Genomic DNA, 12,198 nt, shown 5'->3' on the forward strand with positions numbered 1-12,198 from the left:
AAGGTCTTGCTAATTTGCCCAGGCTGGCCTTCAACTTGGGATCCTCCTGCTTTAACTTCCAAAGTAGCTGGATTATGGGTGTGCACTACTGTGCCTAAGTTTTAGTTCATTTAATAGCCTTACTTTGACACAGGAATCCCAAATTACATATCATCACCCAATTATAATACTTTTTCAGGAAGTACATGATGATTAGTGTGTACTGATTCAACTACTCGTCAGTACACCTGGACAGATTTCACAGCTCTTTTACACAGGCAATTCTAACATCCTGGCTAAAGTCCATTCTCTAGATAGTTTAACTTTAAAAATTAGTTCCTTCTAAAGATCCCATCTGTGCACCAGATGGCCCCATGCCAATAACTTTCCAGTTCAAATAGGACTCAATTTATCTTTGTCAGCAAGCAGAAGTATTACCTGTTTTTCTGTCCTTCTTATCCATGTAGAAATGAGACACCAAAACCCTAAACCCCAATATTCTTAATAATAATAATAACAATAAGCAGTTATAGAACATAAAGTTAGGGAGACTAGGCTGTTGGGAGCAGCGTGGAAAAAAAAATTGAATATCCACAGAGAGGCCTGGGAGGAAGCAAAAGGAATTCAGAAGAGTCAACAGAGAAGCTTTTGGTGAAGTCCAAGAACAAGTTTAATGGGACGAGGGAATTGGAAAAGTAGAACTAGGGCCATAAAGGGAAATTTGAGAGAAAAGGTATGCTTGTATTTTGTAAGTTTTGCATTTCACAGTGAGTTTATGGAAACATGAACACATTTCCTATGCTGAGGGCGCCAGTGAAAATAACTGCTGACTACATGACCAGGTGCTGGGCATACATAGTATAATATACTGTACTTTATTTTGATTCGGATACATGTTCAGATACGTTCATCAGGCTAATTTTATAAATTGTGAAAAATAAAACAAACTTGAGCAATCAATGTCAAGGTGATATTTTTTTAAAGGATTTCCTCTCTGAGGGTGAAGTCCAAGGTAAGTCTTTGTGAGCATACAGGGTGCCTGCACACGGGCTCCTCAAGAGACAGGCTGGAACATGAGCTAGTGGAACATGAGTGCACCACTCAAAACTCACTAAATTTGAGAATGGTCTGCTTCCCAGGGAGCACCGAGAACTACTGTCTCTTCTTTGGAGATGTCAGTGATGGGGTGGAGATGCTAATGGTCCTGGTGAGGAGAGAGTCGCTCACATGAATCAGGGTTTTGGATTTGGAATCTTGAGCAGTTGTCTGAAGAAAGCATAGATATAGTTTAGATATTATAGAGATTATATAGTATTAATACAAAGTGGCTATTTGTTTTCCAGTATTCTTTCAAACTTGTCGGAGGGAAGGGAAACTGGTGAAATAAATCTAAGGGAAAGAAAAGCAACCTCTTGCCCATGTATATGTGCATACACAGGGTACACACATGCATGCCCACACACATGACTATATCATGCAATCATACCATACATATATGCAAATGGTTTGAAGCCACTGGAGGGTGGATCAAATTTGGGGCTAAAGTCAGCTTTTTGGAACTCCAATGAAGCCTATCTCTCTCTCTCTCTCTCTCTCCTTCCTTCCTTCCTTCCTTCTTTCCCTCCCTTCCTTCCTTCCCTCCCTCCCTCCCTCTCTCTCTCTCTTTCTTTCATTTAAAACATGTAGCAAAGAAAATCATACAAGGTTCTGAGCAGCCAGCAGAAAAGATCCATTTGTATTTGGTCAAGTGATCTGCAGAAAGGAAACCATGTTCTTCCTTGGAAAGGCTCTCCAAGAAGTCTCAACTTCTCCAAAATTAGCCTAAGAAGGCAGAATTCATTCTGAAAACATCACAAGGCACCTTCTGAGTGTCACAAAGTGTACTAAATTACTGGAGGAATAAAAAAGAGGCATTGGACAAGACCCCTTCCCTTAGATTTGGGTAATCAAAGAAAATATGACAACAAGGTTCCTTCTAAGTGGTGAGATTGCTGCTGTTATTCTTTGTTAACTTTTAAGAACAGAAAGGGATCTATAACGGGGTAGTTTGAAAACCTTGATGGTTATGAAGTGAGTGGATGCCCATGACACTGGGGTGACCATTTATAACCTTCACACTCTCCTTTGCTGGAGTGGAAATTTGAATTTATCTCTGCAGGTAGATTTTCTTTATGTGGTTGTTGAGTGAGTCTACAGGCAAGCGGATCCTGCTATACCATATGGACCATCCTGTACACTTCTTTGTCTCCCTCCCCCTGCCCGTCCTCCTCTGTTCTGTCTGCTAACCCACCTCTGCCTTGCAAGGCTCTGTCTCCTCTCATTCCCTGGTGTCTGCCCAGGGTATTTCAGCTTGCCCACTGCAACACGTTATTTCTGCATTCCAGTCTCAGTCTCCAGGTTCAACCTATATCCTGAGCATTAGCTTCATGTATTCTTCCCATATTCTTCCCAGATGTGTCTTAAATGTCCCCTCTAGTCTATTCTCCATCACCAGCTAGTTGGGTGCTTAAAAACCATTGGAGGGCTCTCATTGGCCTAAGAATGAAAATCCCAAATCCTTAACATGCCCTCCTGACCATGCATGATTGGCTCTCACTTGCTTCTCTGGCTTTATCACCTGTCAATCTGTCCTTGTTCCTTTCAAACTCCAAGCCTCAAATGTACCATCCCCTTTATCTGGAATGATCCAACTCTCCCTCAGTCCTTCAGGACTTGGCTCAAATATTGCTGCCTCAAGGAGGCCCTCTCTAGGAACCATCTTGAGTGCTCTCTGGGAACACTCATCACAAGTTAAGCATTCCTAATCTGAAATCCTAAAAGCAGAGATGTTCCCAAATCCAAACATTTTGAGTGCCATCATGACAGACACCAGAAGTAGAAAAATTCCATACCCAATTTCACTTCATGTGACAGGTCACAGTCAAAATTGAGGCACACTAAAAATATTGCATAAAAATTACCTTCAGGCTGTGTGTATAAATGCATGAATTTCGGGTTTAGACTTGAGTCCCATCCCTTAAATATCTCATTGTATGTCTGCAAATATTCCAAAATCTGAAATACACTCTGGCCCCAGGCATTTAGGATGCTGTGTCCTCACTGTATTTATGAGACATTAAAAAATAACTATTTGTAAGTTTTTAAATTCACTATCACCCTCAAATTGTAACAGTTATGCAGATTACATTCCTACTGCCTGGTTCAGTGCCAGGGTTGGGTAGACACTCAGTAAATGGATTACTAAATGACCAAGTCAAGGTGTTGAGGACTAATTTTTCTTCCTAAAGGGATATTAACTTTTTTTTTTTTAACTGACAGAACTATCTCCACAGATGATGGAGTGGGACTCAGATTGAGGATAAGGAGGAACATTTGTTTTTCTCTGTTTGGCCCTGATGGCAATGCAACTTGGGTTTCAGTGTGGGACAGTGATACACCTTCCATGTGGAGGGGACTTACTGCTTCCCTGCCCAGTCCCATGGATGTTTTCACATCTTCAGAATCATTATTGGGTCTTAAGTTTTTTCTTTTCCCTTTTGTAATTCCTAGGTTCCATCCCCACCTGTCCCCAAAGTTTTTGTCAAATCTTGTTGAATTCACAGTTTGGTCATAGCTGTGCTATGGGACCTGGGAGAGGAGGAACCGTCTCCAGCTGCGAAGCTCCTGGGGGAGAAATGCTGAGAGACAGCTTGCAGCAGAGAAGTCCAGGTCAGGAACCAATCAGCTGGTGCAGGGGACAAGTGCCAGCCAGGAGAAATTTGTAAAAATGCGCAGATTCATCTGGAATGGGCAGGAAGGTTTTGAGAGGGGCACTGGGCAATGCCTGGACTTTCTGAGGTGACTTTAGAAGTCCATTGTCTCTCATCTTTTTTGCCTTCTCAGTACAAATGGATCTGGTCCTTTAAATTATTGCCCTGTGTGCAGACTTGTTAAGCTTTGTCAGCAGGGGGCAGGTGAGACCTTACTGGAAGGGAGAGTTTGGTCCTCTGGTGGCTGCCCTCCCATTGGGCAGACCTCTTCAGTAATCAGCTTTTCCTGAACTCTGCCCTTCAGATACTTTTGTAATAAAGATACCAGCATTTTTTTTTTTTTTTTTTTTTTTTTTTTTGTGCCTGGATTGAAACCTGGGGCACTTAATCACTGAGCCACTTCCCCAGCCCTTTCTTAGTTTTTTAAATTTTGAGACAGGGTCTTGCCAAGTTACACCCTCTTGCTGAGGGTGTCCTTGAACTTTGAACCTCCTGCCACAACCTCCAGAGCCGTTGGGATTCTAGGCACATGCCACCAGGCCTGGCTCTAGCAATTTTTTTTTTTTTTTTTAAAGAGAGAGTGAGAGAGGGGAGAGAGAGAGAGAGAGAGAGAGAGAGAGAGAGAGAGAGAATTTTTAATATTTATTTTTTAGTTCTCGGCGGACACAACATCTTTGTTGGTATGTGGTGCTGAGGATCGAACCTGGGCTGCACGCATGCCAGGCGAGCGTGCTACCACTTGAGCCACATCCCCAGCCCCTCTAGCAAGTTTTAAAAGGGTGGATTTCCAGCAGGCACACAAGGTGACATCTCACTTGTGTCTCAGCCCCAGGGGAAAAGGAGGCTCACCCTGGAGGACTTTATCTCAGCTGGAGGCCTGGTGGCTACTTCTTAAGCTTTTGTATCTACTCTTCCTGTTTTCTTTTGACTTCTCACAGACCAGTTCCTCATTACTCCAAATCCTATTACAAGTGATGGTTCTTCATATTAAACATTCACTGTTCAAATGGCTGTGTGTTTTCTTTCTATACTGATATGCATGGGATGGAGGCTCAGACTGGTTATGTGGCTATCAAGGGACAGAGTCTCTATAAGACTGGGGGATTTGGAGTTATCTGGGTTGTATTTTTCTAAGTTTACACAACAAACATGTTACTTTCAGAATTAGAAAAAATAAGTATTTTAAAACTGAAGAAATGCACTACAATAAGCAAACACACACATACACACACACACACACACACACACACACACACACATCTCTCCCCAGACTGATAGATGTAGAAGAAGTAACATATTAAGGAGGAAATGTGCCTTGGAGGAGGTGATGTGACACTGGCATTGAGCAGGGAAGGTTGAGAGGGGGGTGGGGGGCATTTCCTAGGCAGAGCCTTGGGTGTAAGGATCTGGAGACAGGACCAGGGCAGTTTACATAGTGGGAATAATCTGGCACTACTGGTTCAGTGTGCACAGAGCCTATGTTGGTTGCCAATAGAGAGCAGGTCTGTCTGATCCCAGCCAAGCCATGGGGGCTTAAAACTGTGGGTCCTGTTGTGGGAAAGTTGATTTCCTTCCAGAGTGTGAGAATGGCTGTCAGAATGCTTCTCACAGATCTGCACGGAGCTCCAATTATTTTGGAGCTTTACTGACTTCCAACTTGGCTGCTCCCAGGAGATCGGTGTCCCCCAAATGGGTGGATTTGGTTGCAGAACTCACCAATGATCTTAGACTATAGGAAGTTAGGTGGTGGCTTCCCTCTGCTTCATTCGGGCTCAGATTTCATACTGCCAGGCTTTCTCCCTTAGTTGCCTTATTTAGTTTTACAGTCATTTTCTCAAAGAGAACCCTCCACTCCTACTTCTGTCTTGGGGCTGCTTCTAGGAGACCCCATAGTAGCACATCGCTCCCATCTACCTCCTCATCCCTCTCCTCTCGGGGCAGAGCCTCAGTAGGCGAGGTACGAGGTCTAGGAACTCGGCTTCCCAGGCCGCCTTTATTCCCGCAGCTCAGCTTCCTCAGCCTTCTCTCCCCACCCCCCCACCCCCGCCCCGGGCCACTCGAGTTTCTCTAATAAACCTCACAGCCTCTGCACCTGGAGAATCCAACATCGGCTTGATTCGGAGTCTCAACTGCCTCCTCCGCCTGAAGCCATCCCACGTCTGGGTCTCAGCAGGGGGAGAGATGGGCAGTCTCCGCTGCCTCGGAGACACCGGCTCCTGGTGAGACCCGGGAAACGTCTTTACGGTGAATTCTTTGGGGACGGACAGACCGTCTCCGCTCATCCCACCCCGCAGTCCTGGGCAGAGCGACCGGCCTCTGGCTCGAACTTGCGGAGCTGTTTTCTTTACTGGGATGTTGCAACGAAAGCGCGGGGTGCCGGGGGCGGCTGCGGGGTCCGGGGCCGGGCGGGCCGGGGGCTGGCGCGGGGCGTGGCCGGGGGCCGGGGCGGGCCGGGGCGGGGCCCGCGGCCGGGGCGGGGCGGCCCGAGAGAAAGGTGCGGCCGCGGCTCCGGGCTCACAGGCGCAGCGCGCAGGCCGGGGGCATCCTTGACCGCCGCAGGCGCACCGCGCGCGCCGGAGCGGAGAACAAAGTGACCCCGGAAACTTCTCCAACTCCGCCCGGCGTCCCGGCTGGGCCTCACGCCGAGCCAGGGGCAGAGCTGGGCGCGACCGGCTCTGACTGCGTCCGGCTCCGGACCCGAGGTAAGGGGCGCCGCGGGGCAGGGACGCGGGCTCCCGGGACGTGCGGCGGGCGCGGCGCCCCCTTTGTGGATCGCCCCCTCTCCTCCCCCCTGGTGTTGGGACCCCGCTGAGGGGCGCGGCTGGCATTGAGCAGGGAAGGTTGAGGGGGGTGGGGGGGCTACCACCCTCTCCCCGGGTGGTAGCCCCGGGCCCTTCCTGTTCTCCCGTGCGGAGCCTGGCCCCGGGGTAAACATTACAGAAGACTCTGGAACGGGGTCCCCAGGTCCCCCGGTCCCTCGGTCCCTCGGCGCGGACACGTCAGGCCTACCCCTACCGGATCCCGGGGGGAGCAGGCGGCGCGCCCCGGCTTGCAGATGCAGAGATCCTCGCCCAAAGCCAAGTTGTCCAGGGCGCCCCGGGGTTCTGGGTCCCCCAGCTCCACGGTGTAGACCGAGCCGTCGCCGCTGCGCCCTTCTGAGCATCCGAGTTTCGCGTGGCGTCGGGAGGTGCAGAGTACCGCCTCGGCCACCCGGCAGACCACCCGGACCCGTGCTCCCTCTGGGGACCGAGGTGCCAAGTTTCTTTGAAAGCCGATACGTAGTGCCCCTGCGGGATCATATTTACGAAAAAAACAGTTTAGGAAGAAAAGGGCCCATTCTCCCTTTCTTCCAACCGTTGACTTCTGACAGCGCCGTAAAGTGTGCAAGTAAGATCGCACGAGGTGTTTTCGTCTTTTGAAAGGGTGAAACTTAACATCAACGTGTTTCCTGCCTCGTCTTGCTTTTTTTTTTTAAATTGGAAAATAGGGTAATTATCTACAGTGTGTGTGTGGGGGAGGGCGGGGGTGCTGCTTGATCCCCGATTCAGGGGGAATTCTTCTTGCTCTTTGCAGCCCCAGGGCTAGAGGCCACTTGGTGACACTGCCAGGCAGCCTTGGGTCGCCATAAGACCTTTATTCACTATAGGTGAGGGCTCTGGGGTTCTCTTCTCACAGGGTTTCACTCATTCTACCGGCTGTTTCTCAAGTGCTTCTGATATAGACTTATTTTAACCGATAACACCTGGCAATCTCCAGTTCTCAAGAGATTTAAGCCAGATCGCCTCTCAAAGCTTTTGAAATGTCTTCCAAGTCTCTTACAGGTGCAGATCATGTGTTACAAAAATCTTAGCCCCAGGCTCTGGGTGAAAAGAGCCAATAGCCACTTTCAGAATTTTGGCATTAAACATTAGAACATGTACATATATACACTTAGAAGTATTTCCTGATAGTCTGAGATTTTTGTTTTAAAAGTGTCTCAAGATCAGTACAGTTCCAGAAACTTCAATTTCATTGGATTTTACCTGCTCAGTTTACAGGAAAATAAAGCCTGTTGTTTTAGGATATTAAAGACTTTTGTGATAAATATAAAAAGTATGGCAAGGTATAACTGAAGAAAAGTTTATTATTTACAATAACGAAACAAGCCCCTAGTGATCCCAGAATTGGGTTTCAACATTTTACCATGCTGTATAATATGCTTAATAATATGGCCTCCCGCCTGCCTCTGCAGTCTCATCTGATGCCTTTTTTCAGGTCTCCCTCCCTGCAACTCCGCCCACCCCACACAGAAGCACACAAACACTGCCTGCTGCAGACATATCAGACTGCTTGCAGGTTGTCATTTTTAGGCCACTATCATGAATGCGTGACACTCCGCCTTCACTGTTCTTACTCCTCTTGTTCATCTGTTGGCTACCCACACATCCGTCCTTTGTCAGTCAAATACCTTCTTATTTCCCCTTGATCTATTGGCAGAGTTAAGCTCTTCCTCCTCTAGTTGTCAGCACTGCTAAGAGAACACGTTTTTATTTGCAAAACTGCTCATGTGATCTTGTAGAGTTGGGTGGGTTGTTCCACTGCACAAGGTCATTTCAACCAACAGGCAAGCAGAGACTAAAATCCAATTGGCAAATCAACTCACCAAGCCTCTGGTGCACTCCTCTCTGCTGGAAGAAGATATCTTTTGTAATTTACACAAAGGTACAGTGTAGGTTAGTGGTGACCCTCCCTAAGCCTGTTCCCACTGTTTTCAGCATCCATTACCACAAATGATGGAGTAGGAGATGGGGTAAGGTTCTCCAAATCAATGGGAAAAGAAAGGGTTATTTTTTGTGAACTCTAGAAGGAAGTAAGAGTTGTGTAAGCAGGTGTATGGAAATGTGCTTAACTTGGCTCCTACATCTGGCTGTTCAGATGATGCTTAGACAGATAGATGCCTTCTAGTTGATTACAGGGAAGACTCTAATGTGTGAACTCCCTGGTGGGCAGCAGGGATTTTTATCAGCATGTGGTTGGCTGCCTCTGCTGGCCTTGCAAGGCACTGGGGTTCCATCATCTAAGCATGATTTGCCAACACAGATAGGTGCAAGAAACTCCAAGGCCACAAAGAGCTTGCTCAGTAAATGCATGCTAACAAATTGGATTAAAGTACTATTTTGTATAGAAGAATTTCAGGCATCCCAAAGTGACATTATCATAGAATTAAATGGAGAAGAAGAAGAGGGGATTTTCAATCTGATTTATTTAGGTTCTCCAATGAAATCATTTAAGATCACAATCTGCCCATGAAAATGCAATTTTTATGTAGGGGCAATTTACAAACTAAATTGGATGCAAAATTCTTAAAAATGCTTCAAATATGTATGTACTTAAAAACTCCCAACAATGCATGAGGGTAATCTGAAAGTTACAACGAGTATATGGATCATCTCACAAAAATTTATAGAATTGTGATATAAAAGTATGTCCTTGGTAGATGTCAAGAGGGCTTGCCAGTTTTATGGAATCCTAGAATGTCTACAATTCATAATAGCATTGGAATAATTGGAAAAATCCACCCATTTTATGAGTAAGGAAACTGAGTATCAGGGACTTCTCCAAGGTCACATAAGAGCTTTGTCTCTACATAAGAGATTGTAAGATCTCACAAAGTGAACATTCTCAACTCCAAACACAATACCTTCTGTGAAGTCTGCATGCTATAAGTACTTGCAGATTGGAGGAATGAATGAATGAGCCAGTTGTTGGCTTACTTATTTAAAGTAATTATGGGATGTGAAACAAACCAAAGTCCTTTGGAGTCCGTTATGGTGGAATTTGGCCTGTTTGTTTGTATTCCTTAAATGTAATAAAAGAAGCCGGAACTCTTGACAGAAAGATATGACTTTAAAAAAAAAAGAAAATTAGGATTTATAATATAATGAATATTGACCTTGATTTGACAGGCCTTAGACATCACCAGCCTCAGTTTATTCTATTCTATAGCCTCATAAGTCTTAGAGTTAATGGAAGAATCAAGTGAGCTTTTATGGGGGAAGCACTTGGCAAGCTTTGGAACAGAAGATAAGAATTAGAAGTTGAGGTAGTAACTACTGGGCACTGTGCTAGGTGCTCTGTATACACCCTCCAGTTTATTCCAAAAGAAAGAAAGAAAAAAGTCTTTTATGGAATAAGGAAGAAACCCAAATTTAAACAACTGTCCCTCAACACTGAACAAGAGTTGAGTGGTCCCCGATAATGTGTTAAGAAGTTAAGGTCCAGTGATGAGGTCACCAAGAGAACTCCAAGCAGAGAAGATCAGCAAGTCATGTTAAGTGAGGCACAGACTTCTTAAGTTTTAGGTCAGGGGGAGAGAGGTCAGACTGGCATGTTAGACTGGTCCCTCTTTGGATTGTTGAGTGCATTTGAGGAAGCAAGACTGGCAGAAAGAAGGTCAATTTTAATAGTGTGAATGATCCAAGGCAGTGGCAACAGGGGAGTGGTGGTGGGGGACATGGGGGAGGTTCCAGAAATGCAAAGTAGGCAAAGTGGACTTGGCAAGTGGGAGTATGTGGAAGGCAGGGAGCATGACATCCAGGATGTCCACCTATATCAGCCACAAGGAGGAGGAGGAGGTTGGGGACCTGTGACTCCCTTACCACACAGTTATGGAATCGCACAGCTGACGTGGGAATCCAGGTTTCTCCGACTACCGGTTGTTAGCATGCCCATAAATGTAAACCAATCAAAGATTTTTAATAAAAGTCATTTAGAATTTGAAAGCTTTTATTTTTATGAGCTACTTGTTCATAACCTTAGGAACAAAAAGCACTCGGTTCAAGCCCCTCCCTCAAATGGTTAAGGCCAGTAAACACCGGCTGGGGCCCTGCCCAGGGCCCTGCCAGGAGTGTATCATGTATTTCCTATCTTGGATCTTGGACGCCTGGGTGCTGGCCACTCCTCTCCAGGCATGCCATCCAGCTGGAAAATGGTCTGCCTGGTTTCCACTTATGAGGTTTGTAGATTGAGTAACAGAATCTGGACTGCAGCTTTCATTGTGTTTTTCTGGTGTTGGATTACAAGGTTTCTTTTAAATTCATGGTTAGATTTCCAAATGTGTCTTTTGGACATGGTTCTTCGAGTTCCCATTACTCAGTGATTTCTTTGCATTGGGAACAGTATGTAAAACTAGAATTTTGAAGATTCTTTTGTCAGTTTGGGAAACAGCATAATAAGTAAGCTTGCTAATCTTCCCTTAACCCAGTGAGAGTTAAGGATTCCCAAAACTTTTAAAATATAGTGGTGGATTTTAGTCCAATGTACTGTACTTTAATATTCAAAACATTTTTTTGTTGTTAGCTAGTAAAGAGGGTTTTCCTCTCTAAGAGGAACATGACAGCAGTAGCTTCCTCAATGGAAGATTGTTTTAAGAATTGATAATTTGATGGATTAATTAACACCGTGTGCTTAGAACTGGGCCAACCATGAGAGGGTTTGGTTTTAGCTATCTTCCTTATTTTCCTTTTTTTTTTTTTTTGGTACTGGGGATTGAAACCAGGGGCACTTAACCACCAAGCCACATCCCCAACCCCCCCACCATCTATATTTCTGTCTGTCTGTCTATCTATCTATGTATCTATTTTAAATTAGAGATGGTCTGGCTGAGTTGCTTAGGGCCTAGCTAAGTTGCTGAGGCTGGCTTTGAACTTGTGATCCTCCTGCCTCAGCCTCCCGAGCCAGTGGGATTACAAGCATGCAGCACGGTGCCCGTCCTTTGTTTTATTTTCCGGTTCTTCCCTGTTGGTGGATACAAAGCCAACTGTGGAGGCTTGGCAGGGCCTCCACTGAGTGTGAGGTTCATTTTCTTGTGCTTCACGGGCTCTTTATCCTTGCCTTCAGTTGTCCCATCCATCATGTAATATTTTTTTTTTTTTAAAGAGGGAGAGAGAGAGAGAGAGAGAGAGAGAGAGAGAGAGAGAGAGAGAGAGAGAATTTTTTTAAATTAATTTATTTTTTAGTTTTCAGCGGACACAACATCTTTGTTTGTATGTGGTGCTGAGGATCGAACCCAGGCCGCACGCATGCCAGGCGAGTGCGCTACCACTGAGCCACATCCCCAGCCCCGAGAGAGAGAGAGAATTTTTTTAATATTTATTTTTTAGTTCTCGGCGGACACAACATCTTTGTTGGTATGTGGTGCTGAGGATCGAACCTGGGCCGCACGCATGCCAGGCGAGCGCGCTACCGCTTGAGCCACATCCCCAGCCCCATCATGTAATATTTAACACTCTGTCACATAAAGAGTCCCCTTGCAGGACCAGCATGGTGCCTTTGGAATTCTTTTTTAAAAATTTATGATTTATTTAAATTGGGTATATATGACAGCAGACTGCATTTTGATTCATTGTACACACTTGCAGCACAACTTTACATTTCTCTGGTTGTACACGATGTCATGTCACACCATATATGCAGTCATACACGTACCTAG

The 12,198-nt window shown here is 45.6% G+C and overlaps 1 protein-coding gene across 1 annotated transcript in view; it reads left to right on the forward strand.

Annotated features, from left to right (window-relative positions):
* Window positions 1–12,198, forward strand: part of TIAM2 (TIAM Rac1 associated GEF 2) — a 320,913-nt gene that overhangs the window by 113,054 nt on the left and 195,661 nt on the right.

This window comes from Spermophilus citellus (genome assembly GCF_964194105.1).
Source record: "Spermophilus citellus genome assembly, chromosome: 5".
In the NCBI taxonomy this organism is placed as follows: Eukaryota; Metazoa; Chordata; class Mammalia; order Rodentia; family Sciuridae; genus Spermophilus; species Spermophilus citellus.